General features: G+C 39.2%; 1 protein-coding gene across 5 annotated transcripts in view; it reads left to right on the top strand.

The window, feature by feature from the left end:
- LOC149234019 (nascent polypeptide-associated complex subunit beta-like) overlaps positions 1–27,068 on the top strand; it is a 112,966-nt gene that overhangs the window by 64,414 nt on the left and 21,484 nt on the right. Inside the window, exons 1-2 of one of the 5 annotated variants that reach the window (XM_089371719.1) lie at positions 18,236–18,363; positions 19,277–19,339. The exons of 1 other annotated variant lie outside the window; for it this stretch is intronic. The gene's annotated coding sequence lies outside the window, so the exon portion shown is untranslated. Of the gene's footprint in view, positions 1–18,208; positions 18,364–18,520; positions 18,584–19,276; positions 19,340–27,068 lie in introns of those variants that run through there. 3 more of the 5 variants (XM_089371717.1, XM_089371718.1, XM_089371716.1) reach the window with 3 other exon arrangements.

Genomic DNA, 27,068 nt, shown 5'->3' with positions numbered 1-27,068 from the left:
GTTTCCTTCCAGCCAATAACGCCACCAGATCCCAAGCCTCATTTTTGTCCAAAGATGCCATTTCATCAACCATGGCCTCTTTCTAGAGTTTTCCATCCTCTGGGTCTACTGCCTCCCTGATAATTCTGGGATCATCGTCAGTAATAGTTAAAACAAAATTTAACAGAAAGCAAATGGACTATACCTTTATGGTTGCCTTCTTTCTTGAATTGGTCTTCTCATAGTTGGAGTTTGTGGATCTTCATCTTCTGATTCATGTTCCGTTGTAGAGTCTGGTTCTTCCTCCTTTAGATCAAACTCTATCTTCTCAGGTTCCTTTGGTAGGACTTTATGTTTAATAACATCTTTCACCTCTCTAAACACCACATGTCAATTGTACACAACCTTCCTTGTTTCTAGGTTCCAAATCTTATAACCTTTTAAACCATCCTTATACCCAATAAAGATGTACCTTTCAAAGTTACTATCCAACTTGGTTCTTTTCTCCTTTAGAACATGTATATATGCATCACAACCAAATACCTCAGATGTGAAAGAGGGTTTCTTACCAGTTGTTACACAGTAATTTATCACTGCCTTCCTGTCAGTCACCCTGCTGTGTCCAGAAGTCACAATCACTAAGTGTTTGATCCCTGAACTGGCTTAAAACCCATTTTTCCAAAGTTTTGTGTATCAGCGCGTCTGTTCATAAAATAACCGCGATGACCAGCGCCCCGCAGTGTATTTCGTGCGCTGCCATCGCGGAAGAACATCACTTTTCCGCGATGACACACAGCGCGGCTTTCACATGTCCTTCCGCGCTGACATGACTTGTTCAGTTATTGTTATGTGCTGACAGCGCGGCAGTCTCCATATAATCCGCGCTGATCCAGTTTGGGCGAATTTGTTCAAACAACCAGCCTTCCAGATCTCTCCAGGCTTGGTTGTTAGCTTTGTGAATATCGACTCCCTTCTGTGGCATGTCTGTTCGACCCTTTGCAACTACTCCCCTTGAAGATAAGCTCATCCTTCCACCTTTTTAGGAGACTCATTCTCCTATATAAACTTCCACCATTACCATGAGCAGCTAGTTAGAAAATAGCTAGACTTAGCTTGGATTATACAAGAGCTTGTAGTGCTCAGATTGCTGCTATAGGTGTGGTGTGTTAGGAGTGGAAGTGATTGATTGCTTTGGGAAGTTTGTTTGTGACATTTGTGTGAGAGAGAGAGACTAGTTTGTCTTGGGAGAACCATCCTCAAAGGTGAATGCTTGAGATACATGCTGACTGATCCCTCCTGAGAAGTTTATCGACGTCAGAACATTTGGTTGTACTCTTCTCTATTCTGATTAATAATAGATGACTGCTATTATTGTTCCATTCTCGTTTGTTTATGCAATGGATAAATGTGAATTATGTCTTTTCTGACTGGCATATAGTTACTTTTACTAGATTTCACGCTTGCGTTTGCTTTCCCTTCGTGTGTGCAGGTGTCCGTTCGCGAGGATCGCGGAAGACTATGACCAGCTGAAGCGGAGGAGCAAGGGAAACATCACCTCGACAAACGACAGCGCAGGAATCCAAGTAGGTGCTCCTTACTTCTTGTCTAATTGTAACTAGGAACATGCGTGGCAGCATTGTGTGATTGTTGCTAGACCCCTGTTGGGCTAGTAGGGATCGCCTCTATCCGTAGAGGGGATTTACCTTCTCAACAATTTGGCGACTCCGCTGGGGAGGGGCCTTTTTGTTTTTTGAGTCCACTTTTGTGTTTGGCTTTGATTGATCTCTTTGTGGGTTTTTGGGATTATCTTTTGTGGCTTATGAACTTTCTGGGTGTTTCTGGAAAGCGTCTTTATTATTTAAAAGCTCCTGCCTTTGGTTTGGGAAGTTTTTGTTTTGGTTTTCTTTGTTTTTTACTCCCAGCGCGTTTTATTTCGGAACAGTCGCGCTGACATCGCGGCCCTGTTCTTTTGGTTTTCTCTTCATCGCGCCTGTACGTCTAACAGTCGCGCTGACCTCGTTTTCAAGGGCAGCGCGCTTTATTCGTGTTCTTCCGCGCTGACATCGCGCCCCCTCTTCTTTGCGATTTCGGTCATCGCGTCTGTGTGTCTTATATCCGCGCTGACCTCGTTTGTCTTAGGGCAGCGCGCTTTTTCCCTGACTTTCCGCGCTGACGTCGCAAAGTTGCTGAAGGCCTCCCCCTGTCAGCGCAAAGTTGCTGAAGGCTACCCGCGCTGAGCCTGAAAAACTTTTTTTTGTCCAATTTGACCTCCTGAACCTCTTGCTGTGACTTTCCCTGCTTCTCCCCACTTGTCTGATGACTTGTTTTTCACTCTCTGAACTTTGAACTGTTTGATTACGAAGCTCAACTCCATAGGTTTTCGTTTTGCTTGGTTTTAAGTTTGCAAACAACTTCCCTTCTAGCTGCTTGGTTCACGTTTTCGTCCTGACTTTCGCGATTACTGGATTGTGTTTGAGTCTCTAATTGACTGGTTGCAACTCTGGTCCATCGGATGTTTGCTTTTCTCTATTTGATTTCACGCTCTGAACCCTAGGACATCTAGCGGCCGTGTGTGTGTCAAGCCTCCCGCAAGGATCCCTGTTTGCTTGATTGACCAGCGCGTTCTAGACTCGCTTTTCGCATTTTTTCAGTGATTGTTAGAGTGTATTGGTTTGTGCTTCCAAGTGATCTTTTCCGCTTCCTCCTTGCTTGCAATCCTTGCTTGTTTTGCAGAGCTTAGATCACATAGCTCGTGCATTGCCTTGTTTCCTTCTGATTTCGAGACTTTGGTTGAGTGTTTTGGGAACTTCGTGTGCTCTCATTAAGTAGTTTACTTGGTGTTCAAGTTCCTCCAAATTCCTTTAGGTGTGTTATGTCACTAAAAGAAAATGAATTAGTAGCTTATTTTAAAATTCGAGAAGGAAAAGAACATTTCATTGATTTCCATTTTCAAAAGAAAAGTTTCCTTTCCTCGCTTTAGTTGCATTTAGCTACTTATTTGTTTGTTTTCGTTTTGTTTAAAAAATTCTTTGCCCTCTCATAGCTAGAATTCATCAAATGAAACGAAATTCTTTTGCATATAGATTGCATCTAAGTAATTGTGAGCGAACATACGATAGAGCTTGAAATCGAAACTTAATCTCAAGATCAACTATAAAATGAATCAAATGAATCTAAAAACGCATTGGAACTAAACGCAAATATTTAGAGGTCTAGGTTAGAGACGTGTTCCGGCGTCTTAAAAAATAGTCACTGTTGTTTCACATTAGGTTGGGTGATTCCTCCTTCTGTGACTCGATAGTGGTCTAATACGGACTGCGCTCCCACGTACCGTCGAGTATATAGGGAGACCCCACTAGGCTTTTATCCTTTATCCATAGGAAGACGAGTCGGCCGCCCTACAATTCGCAATGCAGTGAACACATCATTCACGAAGATTGACCACCCGTACCCTAAAAAGTATTCTGTGGTTTTGCGAAGAGTTTGGCACACCCTCTACCTAGAGTTCCAGAGCAGTCACTTTTGATCCTTTTCGGACTCCCTAAACGAAAAGGTGCCTGTGAGCGTCTTGTCACTTCGTGCTCATTAAACATTCGAAGGAGACTGGAGTCATCTTTTCGTCCTTTTCTCGACTCCTGAAACATGAGAAGGTCAAGTTTAATTCCAGTGTCTTAACAATTTATTCGGCCTCGATAACATTACCTGGTTAGATCTTGTGTGCGCTAGCCTGAGTAGGTTTCGTGTTCGTCTGCTATGGCAACTTTTCCGGGATTCACTAACCCAGGTTCCCCCTCTGATGGGAATCCAGGACAATTCCCTCCTCTTGGGAATGTTGGTGCTCCGTACATGGCGACGTTGTCCCTACCAGGGTTAACTGTCGGGTTGCCTGTGTGGTTGTTTTCAACCTCTTTGGTCCCTACCGTATCGGCTGTTAGTCCATCAGTCCCTCCACCTGAACAACATCATGTTGATCCTAAGGTGGATCTCTCCCCTTCGACGCCTACTTCTACGTCATCCTCTTGTACTTCGCCTGGTGAAATTCTCGATGGGAGTAACCAGGTGGATAAGAAGAAGAAGAGGAAGACCAAGAAGAAGAAGTCCCCTAAGGGAGAGCCTACACACACAGTCCCCCTCTCAAGTCCAGCTATCCACTCCAGTGCACCTGAAGTCGGGTCACCTTCTGCTCCTCGGCGGAAGGTCAAGTTTCCTTGTCGATTATGCAAGGAGGACCATCTGCTTCGTGATTGTCCTGGCATTCCCAGGGTATTAGAAGTTTGGTCTCACGATCCGGCCTGCCCTTCATTGTCCACTGATGATCATGGCGATGCTACCTCATCAGTTGGGAATGGTAAGGAGAAAAGGAAGTTTCGAATCCCCTGTCGACTTTGTGAAGGCAAACATCCCCTTCACCTTTGTCCACTCATGGATAAAGCCTCTGCTGTGTTGGAAAGTCTTGCTGCTCCTCCGAATCCATTTCCCGCTGGTTATCAACGTCTTTCTGCGACTGCAGATCGCGCCCCTGTTGACAAAGAGATTGCTTCAGATTCCTCTCTTGTCCAGGCTCCTCTTCCCGAACCTGGCTGTCCCCAGCCTGTTCCAGACCCGCCGTTGGTCGGAAAGGGTGTTGATTCGAGTTCACCTCCTCTCAAACACTTTGTTTCGGAAGAGAAAAATTCTCATGTTCTTCTCGTCTCCTCAGATTCTCCTGAGCTTGATAAAGGTTCTCCTGAAACCTCTCCGGAGAATTTCGATTCGGTTCTTTCCGAGCAGGGGGGCAACCATATGGTTCCCCCACCAAGTAGTTCGGTCATTTCCTTTGATTGGAGTCGTTTGACTACCCCTCCCCTTCCATCCCACGTGCCTTTCTGGGTCACCGCCTATGCTTGCAATAAGGCGCTGCCTGGCACTGTGTTAGACGAAGGAGCATCGGTTAGTCTTATGCCCGTTACTACTTGGCAAGCTTTGGGTTCCCCATCGCTTGTACCTGTCGCACCGCATCTCACCGCGTTTGACGGAGGAACGAGTCAGCCATTAGGGATCCTTCCAAAGTTTCCTATTACTTTGGGGGGCAAGACTGTCTATATAGACATCTCAGTTACCCAAGGTTCTTTAGACTTCAGTCTTCTCCTTGGTCGTGATTATGTGTATGCCATGGGAGCCCTTGTTTCTTCACTTTTCCGTGTGGTTTGTTTTCCACACGATGGAAGAATCGTGACATTCGATCAATTATCGTTCGTTCGTCCACAAGCCCCTTCGGCGCACTCGTCCTTCCCTCCTGGCTTTCATCCACAAGTTGCATCTGCCTCGCCGCAAATCAACTATGTGGCCACCTACCCCGTGCCCGTACCCAGTGATGACACCATCGTGCATAGTGTCCTGGGGGCATTAGGTCCTGATTTCCAAGATGTCGGCCTTCCCTCCGGAGCCACTTTCTTGGGGGCCTCCACTTCCCGTTCATTATGATGAAGTCGAGATGGAGCATAGTTCCTTTCCGGTGTCAAGCTCCTTAAAAAATGAAACCAGGTCTGATGGAGCATAGTTCCTTTCCGGTGTCAAGCTCCTTAAAAAATGAAACCAGGTCTGGTGGAGCATAGTTCTTTTCCAGTGTCAAGATCCTTAAAAAATGAAACTGGGTCTGGTCGGAGCGTAGTTCCTGATCTTGTGTCAAGCTCCTTAAAAAATGAAACAAGGGTTACGGAGCATAGTTCACTTTCCTATGTCAAGCTCCCTAAAAAATGAAATTGGGTCCGGTCGGAGCATAGTTCACTTTCCTATGTCAAGCTCCCTAAAAAATGAAATTGGGTCTGGTCGGAGCATAGTTCGCTTTCCTGTGTCAAGCTCCTTAAAAAATGCAACTAGGTGTCCGAGGATAGTTTTGATCTTGTGGCGACCTCGAGGATAGTTTTGATCTTGTGGCGACCTCGTTAAAAAATGCAACAAGGGTTACGAGGATAGTTCTTTTACTGTGTCAACCTCATTAAAAAATGAAACAACCCCTTTTTCCAATTGAGTCTTTGATCTAAGTCGAGTCTTTCTAAGCTCTCAAAGGTGAATCTTCATCCCATCCACTGTGTTGAATGCAATGAAGCTTGGGGGGCATGTACCTTGATGTGCGTCATTATGCTGGGGGCATGCGAACTCATAACAAGCATAGTTTTTCGTTTCAAGCTTGTGTAAACATGAAACATAATCCAAGCAGAGTTCTCCATGGTTCAAGCTTGTGTAAAAATGAACCCATACCCGATTTACATCTCGTGATTGCCATTTTTATCCACTGATTTCTGCTAGATGAGCCTTGGTTGTTTCATTCCATTGCTACCATCTCTTTGGCCGATCATATGCTCTCACTTGGTTGTTTATCCTTCCCTGAGGAACCGCAGCGATGAGTGGTTTTATTAGCCTACCTCTTGACCATTACATGTTTTGAGCAGTTCCACCATTGCCGGAACCAGTTGCTACCCTTTATACCACTCGTTCCTCTAGGACGAGTCGCCTTTAAGCTCTTTTCTGACTCGTAAAATGTGAAAAGATTGCCGAGTATTTTTCCCTTTTTGACTCGTTAAAGAGAATAAAAATGGAGGTCTGCTTTCAGCTCTTTTCTGACCGTTTAAAGATGGAAAGATTGCCGAGTTATCCCTCTTGACTCGTTAAAAGTAAAAAGAGGCGGTCGTCTTTAAACCCTTTTCCGACCGTGTAAAAACAAAAAGATTGTCGAACCCTTGTCGTTTTCGGTTCGTTAATGGTTACGAAATGACGTGATACCGATTACTTTTTTACTTTTTCAGATCGATATCACTACTCATGAAAAGTACTCCTCGATCGTAATGATCGGGCGGTTCTTTCGAGCATAGTTTTATACTTTTTCGGGCTCGAGAGACACAACTGTACGAAAAAGGACCCCCCTGGAGTCTCCTTTTCCGCTGTCTTTTCAGACTCTCTAAATAAGAAAAGGAGCCGAGTTTTTCCTTTGTCAGGCTCGTTAAACACTCAATGACATCGGATATTGTCAACATGACACACATCAAGCATATGTTATCCCCGTCAAGCTTGTCATCCAAAAATAATCGGGGTACCTGCCAGAAATGGTTGGGAAAATGGAACAGTAATCATAGTCGTGTCGGCAGTATGTCGCTCTTGAACATGGCACTCTTCTGCTTCGTGTCTGGGTGGGATCATCTCATCTTGTTTTTCACTAGCCTCCGTGGGTTTGGGTTATCCTGTTTTGACCTCTCATCTGCTCATTGCCGTCATCATCTTATCCGCTGCTCATTTGATGTCAAGTACTGCCAAATCCATTATAGTGCCGTTATATGTTCAAGAGAAGTTGTCCTCTGCCCCAATGCAACCTCGTTCGCTATCTCGTCGCAAATCATTATATCTCTGTCTCGTGTCGATGATGTGGGAATCATCATGGCCCACCTTCGATCAAGGCCACTTCTCGTCGACTTCAACTCATTATCCGAGAAAGTGACTTAGAGACTCTTTCAGGTGCCTTGGAGCCTGCATGCCTCAATGGCAGGTTCCTCGTGTTCGACTTAAGGTTTACATCATTGACCTACGATCGAATGATTCCATGGGTGTTCGACACCAGCTCATTGATTCACACGCCACGGATTGTACCTATAGTACCTTGAGGGCCATTGTCATTATTGGTGGTACCTCTCGCGTCTGTTAACGGTTCTCATCATTGGCCGGTAATCAGACGATGTTCATGCATGTTCGACTCCAACCCCTGTATTCACATGCTTGGACTTGTACTCTGTTCGGGTCGAGATGGAGCGCAAGACCCTGGATCCTTGCTCACTGTGGTCCAGGTTGCGATTTTGTGGATAATCATTACATGACTCATTGATGGATGGCTGCGCCCATACCTGAGTCTTCATGGATGGCTGCGACCATACCTTGTCATTATTATTATGGTCTCTTTAGCTGGGTGGCTGCGTCCATACCATAGACCAGTCTCGCATGTCTTTTGGATGGCTGCGCCCATGCCTAGACTGCATGTATATGATTGTCAGAGATTTTTCGGTACTTCCTGGTGGTGTTCCAGTTCGGCGTGTGTTGTAAAGCATTTCACCCCTCCCACTCTCTCGGTCTTCATGCTTTAGGGGGCATCTGTTACACAGTAATTTATCACTGCCTTCCTGTCAGTCACCCTGCTGTGTCCAGAAGTCACAATCACTAAGTGTTTGATCCCTGAACTGGCTTAAAACCCATTTTTCCAAAGTTTTGTGTATCAGCGCGTCTGTTCATAAAATAACCGCGATGACCAGCGCCCCGCAGTGTATTTCGTGCGCTGCCATCGCGGAAGAACATCACTTTTCCGCGATGACACACAGCGCGGCTTTCACATGTCCTTCCGCGCTGACATGACTTGTTCAGTTATTGTTATGTGCTGACAGCGCGACAGTCTCCATATAATCCGCGCTGATCCAGTTTGGGCGAATTTGTTCAAACAACCAGCCTTCCAGATCTCTCCAGGCTTGGTTGTTAGCTTTGTGAATATCGACTCCCTTCTGTGGCATGTCTGTTCGACCCTTTGCAACTACTCCCCTTGAAGATAAGCTCATCCTTCCACCTTTTTAGGAGACTCATTCTCCTATATAAACTTCCACCATTACCATGAGCAGCTAGTTAGAAAATAGCTAGACTTAGCTTGGATTATACAAGAGCTTGTAGTGCTCAGATTGCTGCTATAGGTGTGGTGTGTTAGGAGTGGAAGTGATTGATTGCTTTGGGAAGTTTGTTTGTGACATTTGTGTGAGAGAGAGAGACTAGTTTGTCTTGGGAGAACCATCCTCAAAGGTGAATGCTTGAGATACATGCTGACTGATCCCTCCTGAGAAGTTTATCGACGTCAGAACATTTGGTTGTACTCTTCTCTATTCTGATTAATAATAGATGACTGCTATTATTGTTCCATTCTCGTTTGTTTATGCAATGGATAAATGTGAATTATGTCTTTTCTGACTGGCATATAGTTACTTTTACTAGATTTCACGCTTGCGTTTGCTTTCCCTTCGTGTGTGCAGGTGTCCGTTCGCGAGGATCGCGGAAGACTATGACCAGCTGAAGCGGAGGAGCAAGGGAAACATCACCTCGACAAACGACAGCGCAGGAATCCAAGTAGGTGCTCCTTACTTCTTGTCTAATTGTAACTAGGAACATGCGTGGCAGCATTGTGTGATTGTTGCTAGACCCCTGTTGGGCTAGTAGGGATCGCCTCTATCCGTAGAGGGGATTTACCTTCTCAACACCAGTCCCTACCTGTTATGAAACCATCTCACAAAAAGATAGGAAAGATAGATCAACGCCTTAGAATTCGGCCTCTTCGAGGGGACAACCTCCTTTACATTACAAAAATGAACAATTCTTGGATGATATAAATGACAATACCTCCTTTCTATATATAGGAGTCTAAGGGGTCATAATATAATCAGAGCCGACATAACAATAATAATGTAAGGGCACAATAATAACAATAGTGGGCTTCTATGGGGCAAAATAATAACAATATGGGGACTACATGGGCACAACAATATAATAAGGGGGTTGTACTAATAACAATAAGGGGTTACACTGGTAGTATAGGGACCTAACATGCTCCTCTCCTTCAAAAAGTGTTGGCCTCAACGCTTGAGAAGTTCTTGATGCTTCTGTATAAAATTCTTGTCCTCCCATGTGGAATCTTCAGCGGGTAAGTTCTTCCATTTGATGAGATACTCTGAAATTGATCGATTTCGTAGTTGTCGGGTTCTTGTTTCTGTGACTGCTCCAGGCTCCAATATGATTTTTCCTTCCTTGTCAAGTTCTGACAATATTTTTTGAACTAGGATCTTTGCAACTTTTGAATAAGTGGCCACACTTCTTCATCCTTCTTCCATTCATCCCTTGCTTCGTTTATCCAATCTGGTTCGATAATAGAAATAACACAAAACAATGCTTCCACATCCTCATCATTTCTTAAGAGTGCATCTGCAACAACATTTTGCTTCCGTTTTTTGTAGATGATTTCAAAGTCATAATCCAACATATTTGTGACCCATTTTTCTTGTTCTTCTAAAGATAATCTTTGTTCTAAAAATTATTTAAGACTATCATGATCCATTTTTACCTTGAAGTGTCTTCCCATTAGGTAAGGTCGCCATCTCTTAAGTGCATGTAGTATTGCCAACATTTCCTTCTCATAAATAGCTTATTTGAGGGACATTTGTTTGTATGGATGTAACCATAAAAATACCCTATCGCCTACATCAAAAATTCTTTCATTGCGATGTTGATATGCCTGTTGTTTCATTCAATTTTGCACCAAAGTGGCTTTATCCTTTAAAAGTTGGAGAACTTGTTGTTGATGCTCGATGTGATATTTCACTGCTTGAATCCATTTCTTCTTGATATGTCCTTCTATCTTGAGAGTTTGAGGAGTGATAATTTCTTCCAATGCATTACAAGATATGGTCGGATTCATTTCTTGATGCTCGATGTGATCTTTCACTTCTTAAATATTTTTCTTCTTGATATGTCCTTCTATCTTGATAGTTTGAGGAGTGGTAATTCCGACCAATGCATTACAAGATATGGTCGGATTCATTTCTTCTTTTTTGATGTGATCTTTCACTTCTTGAACCTTTTCTTCCTCCCCTCCATAATCAATGTAAAATAATTTCTTCTCACCACACTTATGACCTTTAATGTATTTGTTATCACAATTATAACAAAGCCCTTTTGCTCATTTTTCTTCCAATTGTTGTGGTGTCAACCTTGTAGGTTGTGGAAGGCTAGGAGAAACAACACTTCCATCTTTATAGTTGTGAGGGGTAGACTTCCTTGTTGCCATAATTTTGCTTTCCACTTTTCTTGTCAACTTGAGTGCATTCTCCAATGAATCAGATTCCCAAAGATGAACCTCATGTTGAATGTTATCCTTTAAAGTCCCTATGGAGACATCAATCCTGTGCTTCTTTGGAATATCATTTTCCCTTATATTCAATTTTTGAAATTCCTCAATAGGCTTTGCCATTGAACACTTTTGTTTGATATTTATCAATTGAATAAATAAGTTGTTGCTCTTTGTATCCTCATAATGTGCTATCATTTCCTCCTTGAAAATTGACCACGTAACAAGTGGTTTATGAGAAAATCCCTTTATACCATAAAAATTGATCCAGTTCTAAATATGAAGATGCAATACACACCTTTTGTAATAGTTATACCTCATGTAGATCAAAATATTGCTCCATTTGTAGTATCCAATTTACCAGATCCTTGCCATTAAACTTCCTCATATCGCCTTTTCTTTATTTTGAGAGCTCGATCTTGAAACGATTGTAACTCTGTAATTTCATATCTCCAAGTTTTGAAATTACGTCTTGCAGTAGCCCTCTTAGTCCTCTTTCTAACCCTGCAAGTCTGATCAAGATTGGATTCTGCAAGGAAGAGTTATGTCAAATCTCCCACGATGACCTGATTATAGAATGGTTCAGTAAATCGAATTTGTACGAAGTCCCACGTGTCACTATTTCAATCTTAGGACCTGAAACCAATACAAAGAAAACTACAGTCTATTCTCTTTCTGCAACTTCTTACGGAATTTCAATTTGATGCTCAGTGAAAAAGTTACGATGATTTTCCCAAGGTCACCTGTTTACAATGTAATTTGGGAGCCTACAAAAACCCTAAATGTCTTGGACTATATCTCCGAACATATAGCAAATCAAGATCTAAAATTCGGGCCCGAGATTCACCAAAATTGCGGCTCAAATTGTTTTTAATGTCAGAGTCTGAAACTTCACAGAAAAACAATTATAGCAAAAATTCCATGATGATATGTTTGAGATGGAATTCTGGAGTTTTCAAAAACCTTAACTTCCTCAGATCATATCTCTGACAATATATTGAGAGAAGATCTGAAATTTGGACTCGATTTTCAGAACAATTTCGGGTCAAATGGGTTTTTGTTTTAGCTTCTAAAATTTCGTAACGAAAAATTTATAGAAAAAATTCCACGATGACCTGTTTGGAGCAGCGAAACCTTAGACTCCAAAGCTCTGATACCAAATGTTATGAAACTAGCTCACAAAAATATAGAAAAGAAAGGTAAACACCTTATAATTCAGTCTCTTCGAGGGGGCAACCTCCTTTACACTGCACAAATGAACAATTCTTGGATGATACAAATGACAATACCTCCTTTCTATATATAAGAGTCTAGGGGTCATAATATAATCAGAGTTGACATAACAATAATAATGTAAGGGCACAATAATAACAATAGTGGGATTCTATGGGGCACAATAATAACACTATAGGGACTACATGGGCACACCAATATAATAAGGGGGTTGCACTAATAACAATAAGGGGTTATACTAGTAGTATAGGGACCTAATACTACCTCATGTGGAGTCTTATCCTCCAGCGCTGATGAAGGTGATCTATTAACTAGGTAACATCCAATCTCCACCACCTTTACCCATAATTGTTGTCCTAACCCAGCACCACTGAGCATGCTTCTTTCCTTTTCCATCAACGTCCTGTTCATTATTTCTGCAACTCTGTTTTGCTAAAGTGTGTATGGAGTAGTCTTTTGCCGTGTTATAGCACACTTCTTATATAACTCTTCACATTCCTTCTTGTAGAACCCTCCATCATTATCTGTCCCCAACACCTTTATCTTTTTATCTATTTGGTTTTCCACCAGAGCCTTATATTCTTTAAACCTGTCAAAGCCTTTAGATTTCTTCCCGACGAAATATATCCATGTATTCCTTGAGAAGTATCTATAAATGATACGCAGTACATAGACTTACCCAGTGATGGAACCGACACAGGTCCAAACACATCACTATGCATAAACTCTAATATCCCTTTCGCCCTCTTAGCACTAGAGGGGAAACTCACCTGATTCTACTTCCTATATACATAATGTTCATAGAAATTGAAATATAGAGAGAAATTAGACATACCTTCTACCATACCATTACTATGAAGTATTCGAAGGCCCTTCTCTCTAATATGTCCAAGCCTTTAATGCCATAACATGGTCTCTTCTCTAGAGACCACTAGATTTTCTGCTCCACTTTCAGGAACCACAAAACTATTGCACACATCAATAACAATACTACATAGAAGCTTGTACATAGTTCCAATCCAAACTCCTCGCATCAATACCAATGCTCCCCGAACCATCTTGCAAGTATCTTTCTTGAACACTATTCTTACACTTGCATCATCCATATTGCTTATAGAAATCAGATTTTGGCCAATGCAAAAATATGTAGAACACCCAGAAATGTTCTAATCCTACCACCTTGCAACTTCAGCTTGACTTTTCCGCGTCTAACGATTCTAGCCTTCCTTTCATCCCCTAAGAAGAAATCACCACCATCATATTTCTCATACTCGCAAAACCACTCCCTATGGGGAGTGAAGTGAAAGGGTGCACCCGAGTCAATCAACCATGCCCCATGAGCTACATGTGTACTTGAAGAAGAAGCCAAGTACACATTCGCACCTTCATTTGAGGTGGTTTTCACCTCTACAGAAGGAGCATCACCAAATCCCTTTCTTTTCTACATTTCCAGCACAACTTTATAGGTTTTCTTGGAGATTTAGATCTCCCTCTAGATTTAAGTCTCCCAATCGAGGACTTATTTTTGTTTATGTTCTAGGATCATTCTCATACATACAAGGCATCTCCATTTTGGCTCTCCATATTTTTCCGTCCCATCTCCTCCGACAACAAGGATGAGACTATTTCATTAAACTTCAAGGTAATTATATTGCTACCTATTGCAACAACCAGACTATCCCACAAATCTGGTATAGAACACTGTAAATTGATGCACTTATCTTCATCTGAAATTTTAATATCAATAGATAACAACTGGCTTACCACAATATTAAAGGTGTTCATATGCTCTGTGATCGAGTCTCCATCCTTCATCCTTAGGTTATACAACTTTTTCGGTAGGAACAATTTGATCACCAAAGACTTAAATTGGTATAAAGTCCCTAACTTGTCCCACAAATCCTCCATTGTAGCTTCCCCTGATACATTCAACAATACTAAATTTGAGATACACAACTGTATTGTGCTCTTTGCTTTCCGATCCAACTTCGTCTGGTGTTCATTTGACATTATCATTGGTTTAATACTTGAATCTACTGTGATCCACGAATCTTTATCCACCAGCAGATCCTCCATCTTGAGTTTCCACAACTCAAAACTATGACCACTAAATTTCTCAATCTTTATCTTTCCACTACTCGTCATCTTCTTTCACCAGATGAATCGATGCCACAGATCTCCCACTCAATAGGGTCTACCAGTGGCCCGAGCAAAACCCCTCAACAACAAAGGCATCCCATTGAAGTTGAAACAACTCTAATACTAAACGTAGGTTTTAACCCTGTACGAAAATTACTTGTAGACAAATTCACAAAACAAAAAATAAACAATTATGATAATATAAAACAAATAGACAAATATTTTCCCCTGGATCCCAAAACTAGGACCACCATATTGGATTTTCATTATGTTCCTTTTAATGTTACAATACATATATATACATTCTGAAGCATTCATAAACCCCAATCCATTAACCCTGGATTAGAACATAACCGTAGTTCCCTTGACTGGATCTACAAAATACCATGGGTAGAAAACCATCATGCCCAAAACCATGTGCAAAACCCATGCACAAAACCATAGGTAGGTTTGCTTACTGAATATAGGGTCCACAAATTTTTTCTTGGGGCGCTGCCCTGGACCTCATGCAGGAAACCCCCTGACAAAGGGGGCTTCACCCCCTTGCTACGCTGGGCGCGTGCAACTAGTCATGGAAAGAATATAACACACACCCAACATCAATCAACCCAGAATAATTGATGCATGCAGATAACTTGAGTTACCTAGTTGAGATTAGAGTTAAAGGGTAGTGTATTATCAATGGTAGACAATTCCAAATCGCATAGGTGGTGCACGCAGTCAGAGAAGGGCCTACAAGGATTGCACAATTCTAGATGGGGAATTTCCTTAAATAATAGGGGCTAATTCCTTGAGAAACAATGCAAGGAAATAAGGACTTGGGTAGGCTAAAATTTGGTTAAGCATTAACCAGAACTGGCTTATGGAGTAGTGAGATAGATGATACTAGTGTAGAGGTTGCTCAGGCTTGAGTGACCATTGTATTTCTTCTCTATTTTCTAACTAATGCAATACATATAGGAAGGGGTTTTTAACAATTGCTTTCCCCTAGATAAATATCTGAGCATATGTGATTAAATCTTGTCTCATGCTTATGTTGTGATTTCTCGATCAATTAAATTTGCTTTTTGTTTTAGTAAATTACATTGGCAGTTTGAATTTACAAGGAATTTCTACAACCGACCTCTAATTTTCTCTTCCAGTTCCATGTTCATGCACTTCAAGCTCATCACTTGGGCCTCCTCCTTGTGTAGCCTAGACAACATACCCTTCAACACGACACACAACAATATGAACCACACCATGAACTCGAGCTAAAATCCACACACTTTGTGTTTCCATTACTTAGGAATTTATTTTCCTTTGGCTCTTCCATTGAATTCAATTTCTTCTTATTGCCATTCTTTTGTGCCTCTCTCTCCCAAGCTAAATAAACCATTGGTAATAAAGGCATCCCTCTGAAGCCAACCTTTGGCTTTGATATATCCACCATATTCAAGTAGCCACGCTATAAATAAACATTTGTCTCTCATCCCATGTTAAAATTACTGAACATAAAATTAATTTTACCGAGAGAAATATTAAAACAACCAGGTACAAATAATAAAACATAAACACAATGTTTTATCTCAGAAAATCCAATCCTTGGAAAAACTAGTTAACAAAATTATGTTAGTGTCCTTGGCTAAAACTTGAGCAAGTGAGCCTTCATCAGTCACTCCCCTAGGGTCATTAAAATGAAGTTTTCTCGAGCCTTTTAAAGGGTTCATTATGTGCATTCCACAGACACAATACCATGGACAACAAAAACCATGTGCCCAGAACCACCATTATAGGTTGAATAACTTTGATTATTTCACTAAGTCATGTTTTACCTAACAAGAAAAAGGGATTTGTGGAAAAGGGAAGGAAAAATACATTTAGAATTAGGGAGTTACCACATAAGATTTCATAGTGTTTTCAATGAGTCGTTGGAGATAGTGATAACAATTGGAGACATAGAATGAAACTAGGTTAGAGTTTGATAACCCAACATAGAATGAAGCTAGGTTAGAGTTTGATAACCCATTCCAATTCTAAATGAATATTGCAAGTTGAGATAGAGAAAGGAAATTTTATTGATAATACTCTCTACTCACTAAGGCCATTGTAATATGTAGTTACCTTATGTTGAAAGAATCAATCTTCACGTAATCAAAGCCATTCCATTATTGGAGTTTCCTCGAAGTGGGTTTCTCTAAGGTAAATCTCTGTGTTGAACTGTTCACAGGGAATTATGTTTAGTTTATGTTATTTCTTTTATGAAATTATATAATAGAATTACATTTATAAATTTTTATTAAACAATTATAAAGCTAGTTGAAGAGAAGTTATGATGGATTGTTTAAAGGGATACCTCCTATATATTATAGATAAATACAAGATTTATTAATTTCACAATCCTAGAGTGTAATGCTATATTTTTCTCCACTTATTTGATTAATGGATAAGCTTTCTTATGCTATGTTGATGTTTTAATTGTGAATTGATAACACACCTAGTTTTCTACATATTTATAGTTGTTTTGTAACCTTGAACCCTCTTTTGGGTTTTTGGGATGTCCTCCACACTATATATCGAAGGCTTCAATGTGCACAACAAAATAGGATTCCCAATTATTCTACACCTGGGCCTCAACTATCTTCTCAAAGTGGATTTGCCTAGTGAAATACCTAAGCAAAACATTCTTACATCACGCTTTCACATGCAGTTTTAAATTTATCAATATTAGTGAAAAGCGGGGTGCTTTTAAACTCATCATTTCATTATATACATTTAAGACACAATTGTAGGTTTGTTTTACAACCATGATACTCTTTGCCACCTGTAATGTTCACTACCACAAAAAAAGGGGTGTAAGTGATAAAACAAGTTATAGGTTAAGTTTCTAAAAAGGTTATTAGGAATAAACTTTGTATGTATAGAGTTTGAAAGTGGACATAAATGTAAAGATATACACATACCTTAACATCTATATCCTTGTTTCGTGCTCTTTCATTTATTTGAAGAGTTATTTTCCAACATTTTATGTTTTTGGAATATTACTAAAAAGGCCTTGGTTTGTCCACGAGTCAATGGTATGTTAGGGTTTTAGTATGTCATGACCTACCCCACTCAAATGACATGCATAAAGAAAGGAAGGACATTAGTAATCCCCTTTATTTGGGTGCAAGTCTCAAATGATTTTGGTGGAATTGTTATCCTTTAAACCTCAAACCTCCACTCCCTCACGTTAAAAAAAGGTTTGTTTGTTTGTTTATTATTTTGGACTATAACATTTACTCCAAACTCTCCTATCTCACCACAAGAATCTATTTATATCTATAGAGATGAGAGTTTATGATCTATGAATTAAACCTAAATCAATAATGAAATTTTTTTTACTAAACATTATAAATTTAAATTTTATTATTTAATTATCTTTATTACAAAATTATACTTCCTTTTTATATACCCAAAACACTATAAATTAAACGATGGAAAAAATATTTACTAAACATTATAACTTTCACTTTCAATATTATTATCTTTATTACAAAATCGTAATTCCTCTTTATATACCCCAAATGAATTAATAAATAAAATTCTTTCATACTATAAAACTTCATAAAACTAAAATAAAATTGATACCAATAAAAATAGATTTAATACTTCATGCACTCTCCTATTAACATATTATCTTATTATTAAAATATATGCCTTTTAATGTGTTCATAACTATAACATCCTCTCAAACATTATTTTATAGTTCTGCATTCAAATTTAGGTGATTCTTAATGATGGGAGAAAAAGCTTTTTAGTGCCAAATTGGTGTTCATCATCAAATGAGTTGGCATGAAAAAATAACATGTAATTATTCCGAAAAAGCTTAAAAAATATATAATACATATTACTATTTTATAAATTATATATATATATATATATATATATATATAATTTATATATAATACATATTACTATTTTATAAATTATATATATATATCTAATTTTATGAAGTCGGGGTGGGCGAGGAGAGAGGAGAATAGGGTAACAAGGTCAAGCGTGCTTTAGGGCGTGCATATATAGTTGGCTTGGAGGCGCCGCAAATTTATGATCCCATTCTTTAGCTCCAACAACAGCGAAGCCGATTTCCAAAGGTATGTAATGGGAGTACATCCATTATCGTGTCCTTCATTATATTTTTTTGCTGATAATAATGTAAAGGGTTTCTGGTTTTCAAACTGAACTAGTACTTCACTTGCTTTTTCTATTAATAATAACAATGCAACGTTTGTTGGGGTTTGTGGTTTTCAGCCCTAACTAGTAGTTCCGCGGGCATTTCTGGTGGTATGGCATTTTTTTCCTTATTTATTTGATGTGAGTATATGTTCCTAGATGGAATGGGGAGCACTTTGTAGACTGGTTATAAGGAAACGAGAAACTTTTCAAGGCCACGAAATTTTTGCAGACAGAAATTGTAGAGTTCTCATGTTTCTATCAATAACTTTAGCCCATAAATGAATCAGTTAATGGGTTATAGTTTGCCGGTCGGTCATGGTTTCCCGGGTGCGACAAGTAAATTGTTTTACCAATTAACTTTTTTTCCCCTGGAATTCCATGAATTGTTTTTTGTTTTCCCTAGAATTCCATGAACTGTCCACTAACACAAACCCACCTAAACCTGTGTTTGTTTTGTATTCTTTTTCGAGGTTGCAAAGCCTGAGAACCTTGTATTGATGATATGCAACCTCACACCTGAAAGATCCATAATCTTGAGGTGTATATCACACCTGGGTTTAGATGGTATGGCTAGTCTCCATATTCAATACACTTAATGCACTATCTAGTCAGATGCACCCTTGAGGTGCTTATGCACAAAGAGTTGAGAGGTCAGCTTTGTCTGTGCTGCAGAATGTACTACGCTTTTCTTGATACAAATACCATGGCACTCTTTTATAGAATGGGAAATATATATATTTACTAAGCTTATCTTTGTTATTTTTGTTCATAATATTAATCTCTTTAATATTATAACCAATACCTTGGAAATCACGTGTTGATGATTTTCAGGTTGTCAATAGAGACAAGATTCTGAATCCCCATATCCTATGAATTGATACAATAAAAACCCTGGTATTTATACGCGCTCATTGTAATTTGCTAGGCATTATATAATACCCTGCCAAGATGGGGTAAGTCATAATATCAGATTGCAAAAGTGTATTGAGTCTTTATATATATATATATATATATATATATGAATGGGAGGTCTTCACAAGTCACAGGTTTATATCTATATATATATATATATATTTACAATTTCTATATATATTTATTTGTTTATTTCAAAATTTCAGGATTGCAAAAGTGTATTGAGTCTTTTTTATAGCTATGAAGGGGAGGTCTTACAATAGAATCCTTCAAGTTACCAGCCTGATTGGCTTGTTGCACTACACTTCATCTATATATTCCAGAAAAGAGGGAATCCTTTGAAATCCTTTTTCCAAAAAAAAATACATAACCAAAGAAAAAATATGTCCTGAGAGTCTGCACTGCAAGTTTTGGTTTGAAAGTCTGCACTGTAAAGAGCTTACTTTGGTTTGGTGTTAATGCTTAGGGATATCTATTTTTGTCAATATTACCGAGACTCGCAGACAGACTTATCCATTTGAAATTCATGCTATGTGTGTGGGGCAGATTGCATCAAGATTGCAACTCTGGTAGACAGCATAACACTCTTTTCTGCACCAGTGAACTAATGCCCTGTTGAGTAAATGTTTACTAATTTTAAAGAGCCACTGGATTACTACATATATTGTTGTTACATGTGTATTTGCCTCAGTGACTCAACTGTGTCCTTTCCACTCATTGTTTTATTTGTCCAATGAATATCTTCTACAACAACTGGCGAAGGAGATAACAATGGTCTTGAGATCACAGTGTACTTATCCTTCCAAGGGAAAACAGGTTATGAAATTACTGCTTTAACAGGTTATGAAATTACTGCTTTTTAGAGTCCATAGACGGCAGTGTATGAACATATCAGGTCTTATGCTAGAAATATGCAATGAATGTTTGCAAGTTTGATGCCACGCTCTAGCAATAGGTCCTGTACTCATGCATAATCACATACCATAAAAACTGATTTGAATCTCACACCAAGCATATGCACATAAAAACTCAGAAAATGATTAATTAATAAACAAAATAATTACAGGAGAAATCATAGCCCAATGATTGGCCTCTCATTCCTCACACTCACTCACACACTTCTACATCATACATGCCTCATAGGCTCACCTCAATTTATACAAATGGATTAGAACCCAAGGTAGGTTCTAGATCCCTAAACTAACTCCCAAAATATCTCTTTTGATCCCTAAAATCTCTCATCCAATCCCTTATCCCTAGATAAGAGCTAACTAATCCATAATCTTCTCAAACCTTCCACAATACTCTCGAATCTTCTCCTATTTACAAGAATTATCATTTTCTCTTAAAAACTATAGGAAAATACATTAATTAATTAATCATAACTTTACAAACTAACTCCTCTAATAAACAATTGACCCATGTTAGATGCACCTACATCAGACTCCCTAGGTAAAAGAAAATCATGGTCTCCCGACCATTAGTCTTCATAAGATGATAAAAATCCTCCTGGATCCCAAACTTCAGTTTGTCGTTGATCATGTATTCTGTTATGTTGTTGTTGTTCTGTGGTTGTCTTCTTTCGTCTTCCAGGCTTCCAAACTTTATGCTGTAGTTGTCCTCCCTTTTTGCTGATGTATATTTGTGCAGTCAGATGTATCTTATTGTTATCCTTTCTTTTTCTTTGTTCAATGGACATCTTCTAAGATTCTTTCAACATCAACTTCTTCATTTCTTCAATTTCGATATTTAACTTGTCTTCTGGTTGCACATTATTGTTTGTTTGCTGAACTTTGTTGTCGATCTCTACGCTTCCGTTGCGCCAAATTTGTCGATTTGAAGGCATGTTGTATTCCATCTTAATTTCCTTTGCGTCACGCTCTAGCTTTGGATTGTCCAACCATTCTTCTAAGAACTTTAGTTCTGCTGCAATATCTCTCATGTTGACATTTGGCCCATCATTTTCCAATTCATCAACAACTTGCTTCATTTCTTGTTCAACAACATATCCTGCATCCACACACCAATGGTTAGATTTAAAAACATGAGGTTTGACAGATGAATCTGTCTTCAGGTCTTCATGCTGGTCTTCTGAACAATCTGTAGCGTCATTTGTGGGAATCGAACCCACGTTCATTTCATCATTGTTGTCACCAAGCAATGATCCTTGCTCTGGTTCACAAATATATATGTTTGTTTGGAGTTTCTTTGCTTCTAAGACTTTCAGTTTATGCTTATGTCTTCTTTCTATCAATTGTTTAATTGGCCATTTAACTATTCGTTTTATTACCCATCCGTGTCTTTGTCCTTGTAATAGCTCTAACAACACGTCAAGCCGTACCTTTAATTCAACAATCTCTTTCTCGTCATCACTAATGCTAACTGCTATATCATTATCGTGGCCTTTCTCTGGAAATTGCATCTTAATATTCTTCTCCTTTCGTGAACTTTACTTTGTTCACTGTAACCTACAATTGAATCACTTTGCCAAGTTATCTCCTCTTAACTTGGCCAATGGTTCACTTCACTTGAACCTTCTTTCTGAGCACTCCTTGCTCCTCTGCTTCCTTTGCTGTAACAACTGCAGTATCTCTTCAAATTGTCTTTACAATGACTAGAGTTTTTGGGTGTCGGGCTCCGCCGATCCTGCCCCCATTACATCATCTTTGACTTGACTTAAATTTCTCTTTGACTCCAGACTCTTTTACATCAATTATGCATTAGTGGACCTTGGGTGTCGGTTACAACTGAGAATGCACCCTTTTGTACAATAACTCAATAATTAATGGTGGACTTTAGACTTTATCTTGACTTAACTCAAGCTTTAGACATTGACTTCACATTTGCTTTAGACATTGACTTCACAATTACAACTCTTTTCATGACTCAATAAGCTTATTTCAACAATCCTTATGGTATCACCCTTTACAAAAATGCTTAAATCAAGGAACATAAATCCTTTACAAAGTCTTATATAAATCCCTCATGGCTCTCAACTTATACCTCCACTTAAAATTACAAAACTCTTTCCTTTATAATCCACGTATATGCAATATGGAATTATAATTTTGAATATAAAACACCACCATATATAAAATTAATGCACCTATCCTCTTGTCCACTTATTCTCTCGTCCACTTATTTTATTTCATGAGCATTTTATTAAACCTTCACATATATTCACGTAATGTACCAACTTACCAAAGTAAATTAATTCACCTTCACTTGAATGTTGTCTATGCTGTCTACAATAAAGCGAACACCGGAATTTACGCACTCCATGTTGTCTCCATATCTCACACATGTTTTCAATTATGCCTCTATGTGTAGATGCTTGGAAAACCTCTCCGCCAAATAAAGAAAACATAGTTTTGATTGGAGCAACAGGATCCCTAATATAAGACCGACCATTACTAAAAATACATCTCGCAGACTTCTCGTGACAGTGGAGCCTGATGTTGCAATTTTTGGCATGAAAGATTATCAAAAGCTCTTTGCTATCAGCTTAACACGGTGACTGCTCATGCATTCTATGCATTCAACAGTAATTGGCAGCAATTGAAGAACGATTTCGACTTTAATAAAATTGCAAAACTTGTCACAAAGGAAACCCTGCGAATTCTATTGAGAAGAATCTTATAGATCCATCATTTGCATCGTAGAGCCATCTGCGCTGACAGAGGCAAAAACGCTGGCACGTCCCAAGTAATGTCGTATACTTCTTTGTCATGGCAGTGAGACATTCCTTGGCTTAGCACAAGCTTCTTCAAACCATCAACTCGGTCGCCCATTTCCTTAGTGCCATCTTGTGAATTGCTGCTTGTGTAGGCGATGTGTATCCACCTCGGCCTTGTAACAGATAAAATATATATTGATGAGGCATGATTCACTCGCTCTATCAATCCTACTTTTATATGAATTAGGTCGCACTAATATTTCGTTATGGAAAACAACTCAACTTATAAGCGGTCGGCTTTGATACCAAAATATGATGCAACGCTCTAACCATAGGTCCTGTACTCATGCATAATCACATACCATAAAAATTGAATTGAAACTCAAACATAAAAATTGAATTGAAACTCTACCATATGTTGCACATAAAAACTCAGAAAATGATTAATTAATAAACAAAATAATTACAGGAGAAATCATAACCCAATGATTGGCCTCTCAGCCCTCACACTCACTCACACACTTCTACATCATACATGCCTCATAGGCTCACCTCACTTTATATATTCGGATTAGAACCCAAGGTAGGTTCTAGATCCCTAAACCAACTCCCAAAATATCTCTTTTGATCCCTGAAATCTCTCATCAAATTCTTTATCCCTAGATAAGAGCTAACTAATCCATAATCTTCTCAAACCTTCCACAATACCCTCGAATCTTTTCCTATTTACAAGAACCATCATTTTCTTTTAAAAACTATAGGAAAAATAAGTTAATTAATTAAATCCTAACTTTACAAACTAACTCCTCTAATAAATAATTGATCTAGGTTAGATGCACCTGCATCAAAGTTTGTTGCTATTTTTGGACAAGCTTAATGCCTAATGGTTTATGGATCAGGCTATTGTAAATTTTCTTTATAAATAGCGAAGTTGCCAAGTATTAAAGAGAGGGCCTTCTTGTTGGGAGGATAAGTGGATGTGCGACATTGATGCGAGAGTTGCTTGTATGGCATCTGTCTTTTGGTTAGATGCACCTGCATCAAAGTTTGTTGCTATTTTTGGACAAGCTTAATGCCTAATGGTTTATGGATCAGGCTATTGTAAATTTTCTTTATAAATAGCGAAGTTGCCAAGTATTAAAGAGAGGGCCTTCTTGTTGGGAGGATAAGTGGATGTGCGACATTGATGCGAGAGTTGCTTGTATGGCATCTGTCTTTTGGTGGTTCAGTGTCTTCTCTGTATGAGAATTGAAGTGATCACTTTGGAGTCTCACATTATAATGTAGTCCTTGGTACTGTTTTGGACACATTGGGAAGAGAATGCGTTTTGCCCTCGTGGGGGTTTTCTCTGCGCTAACCTCAACGTCCACCTTTTGTGTTGTTATTTCATTGTTAGCGAATTGTGCATCCAAGTGTGTAGGGCTCGTATTGGCATTTATTTATGCAATGTGCTTGGTTGTTTACATTTTTTTAACGTGATATCAAAGCCATGGTTTGTAGGTTATGCCCTTTGCCCTATTGTTGATGAACAAATGGAAATTGTGACCATGATGTAAGTGTTGTTAAGGCTATTAGGGTCCTATATTTCATAGGATGACTTGATTACAACTGTAATTTTGTATATTAGATGATTGTAAATAATCTTCCATCTTGCAAATTTATTTCCAAAGAAAAAGAAAAAATGGAAAAAAAGACAAGAGGGTATAAAAATATATGAGAAAAGAATAAAAATAAAAAATATAAGAAAATAAAAGAAAAAGAATGAAGAAACCCCACAGAAAATATGTATGAAAGTGAGCAAGTCTAAATGCCACTCCAAGCAAAATAAAAATTGCATCTCTAATACTGTAGAGATTTTCAATGAAGTGTGCAGCGTTGTTTAAATGCCACATCAAAGTTAGAAGTAGATTACTTAGTTTGATCATATTGTTTAAACATGATTAAACTGAATCAAATAAAAATTAGGTTAGGATAGTAAATAAATCAACCACATAGTGTAATCGTGGTTGAATCTGATTAGGTAGAATAAATGGATTAGCCAAATTGTTTAAGCTTGGTTAGTTGACAAACAAATGAGGAAAAAAGGGTTAAAAACCTTAGAAAAAATGAAAAAGGGGCTTGCAAGTCAAAACATGCCCTTAAAATTAATAAAGCATAGTTAGATTAATTAATCACATTATTTAATCGCGATTATCATAAGTTGTAATAAAGTTTTGGATTGGATGCGACAATTTTGTTGTTTGTAATAAGCCGGGCACATTTTTCAATGGCCACGATCTACCCCGCCCGGATCAACAACGAGGGATCGTTTCTGCCCCCCCTCGACGCTTCCGAAGGTTATCCAACAGGGGGGGTCCGGGTAAGTGGTCTCTTCTAACTCACTTTTGCTATGTGGCGTCCCCTCATCTACTTCTCTGCCCCCCTCCAAAACCAGTTACCACCACTACCCCCCTCCGGGCTCCCCCCTAATCCGTTTTTCACTACCGTTGACCGCCCGCATGATCGTTTACCGTCGCTCCACCATACCCCGCCACCTAATCACCTCCCGTCTAATCATACCCCGCTACATAATTGCCTTATGTCATCCTATCTCGTCACGAACCACTCCCATTTTGCCACCTGTCCTCCCCGCTCCCGTCTGTTGATTCTTTCCGTTGAAATCCAACCGTTCCTAATAGAAACATTCCTATATGCAACGGACCCGCTCCATAATGGTCCAAATGCAACAAAAAACACAATTGCTCTATAAAAACAAGAAATGTGCTCAGGTGGCCCCCCTTTCTTTTCCTATTCACGATAAAGATCTGCTGCGTGACTCGACTGCCATCTCCTCCTACCTAGCTATCCAATCAACTACTGCAGAATCCATACAACACTTCTCCAGTTAAGTACCTGTTACGGTAGCAAAATACACGGTGACCAATTTGTTTTTCCCAGGTAACCATTATCTCTCCTATCTCATTTTTTCTGTTTCAGTATGGCACCTAAGGGAAAATCCAAAGCATCCAATGAAAACCCAGTGTTGCCTCCACCCGTTGATTTGGACAATCAACCCTTAGTTGACCATTTATACCAAGTTGCAGAGACCAATTGTGAGTTCGATCTCTACGAACTTCACTTGGCTCAAATAGAATTATCTTGACCTCAACGATGATTTGGGACTGTGGGACTCCCTCTTGCCCCAATTTATTTTTCCCCAAACCTATTATTTCCCAGACTTTGTAAGCTGGTGTCAATTTCGATACATTCCCAACCAAAGGACAGTGGTGGCCCAAAATGGTGAAATCCTTTTTGCCATTAATGGTCATTCAATCTCAGAGATGCTCCAAATCCAAAATCCTGATCATATGCAACCTTTTCACCCAGATTTCCTCGTGGAAATGCACAATAAGCTAGATTCCACCCAGAGGGCCAAGATATTTGAGACTTTCTTACTAGAAAATGCCCAGGCCCCAATTGCCCAAAACAAACCCTTCTTATCCTGCTTCTATGTTCCCTGAGATGACCAAACAGATAGTTTCAATAGTTTCATGCTTATTAGGATACCATTCTGACCAATGGGTCGATGAAATCATCCTAGCCTTTCTTTCTGTGTTTTCCAAAGGTGAGAAGCCTCCTACCATTTTCTGTTATAGTGAGTTTTTAGTCGAGAGAATTTATGAAGAATTCATGAAATTTTCAACTGAAGGAGTCTTCAAGTATGCATCTGTCTTGGTGTATTTGTTTCTTTATTATCAATCAGACAAGTTTTCTTTTCATCTACAGAAGTTAGACAGTCAAGGGAACTCCCAATCAGTGATTCACTGGACCTCCTTGGTCAGAAAGAACAGAACTGAATTCACATTCAATGATTTTGTGGATCAATTTTTGCATATGGCAGCTAGTTTGTTAAACAGTGATGCAGAACCAAGAATACATCCAGAGATCAACAAAATTTTGCACCTAAGTGACCAGACCAAGAAAGGAGTCTGGTATTTATACCAGAGTTATACAAAGATCAAGATATATGGGTGTGAATTCCCCCTTATGAACTCC

The sequence above is a fragment of the Pinus tabuliformis genome, chromosome 8, assembly GCF_031772625.1.
Source record: "Pinus tabuliformis cultivar Carrire ecotype Pingquan chromosome 8, CPIR1, whole genome shotgun sequence".
NCBI classification, from domain to species: domain Eukaryota; kingdom Viridiplantae; phylum Streptophyta; class Pinopsida; order Pinales; family Pinaceae; genus Pinus; species Pinus tabuliformis.
Note: the sequence above shows the minus strand (reverse complement) of the source record. Positions and strands in the feature narration are given on the sequence as shown.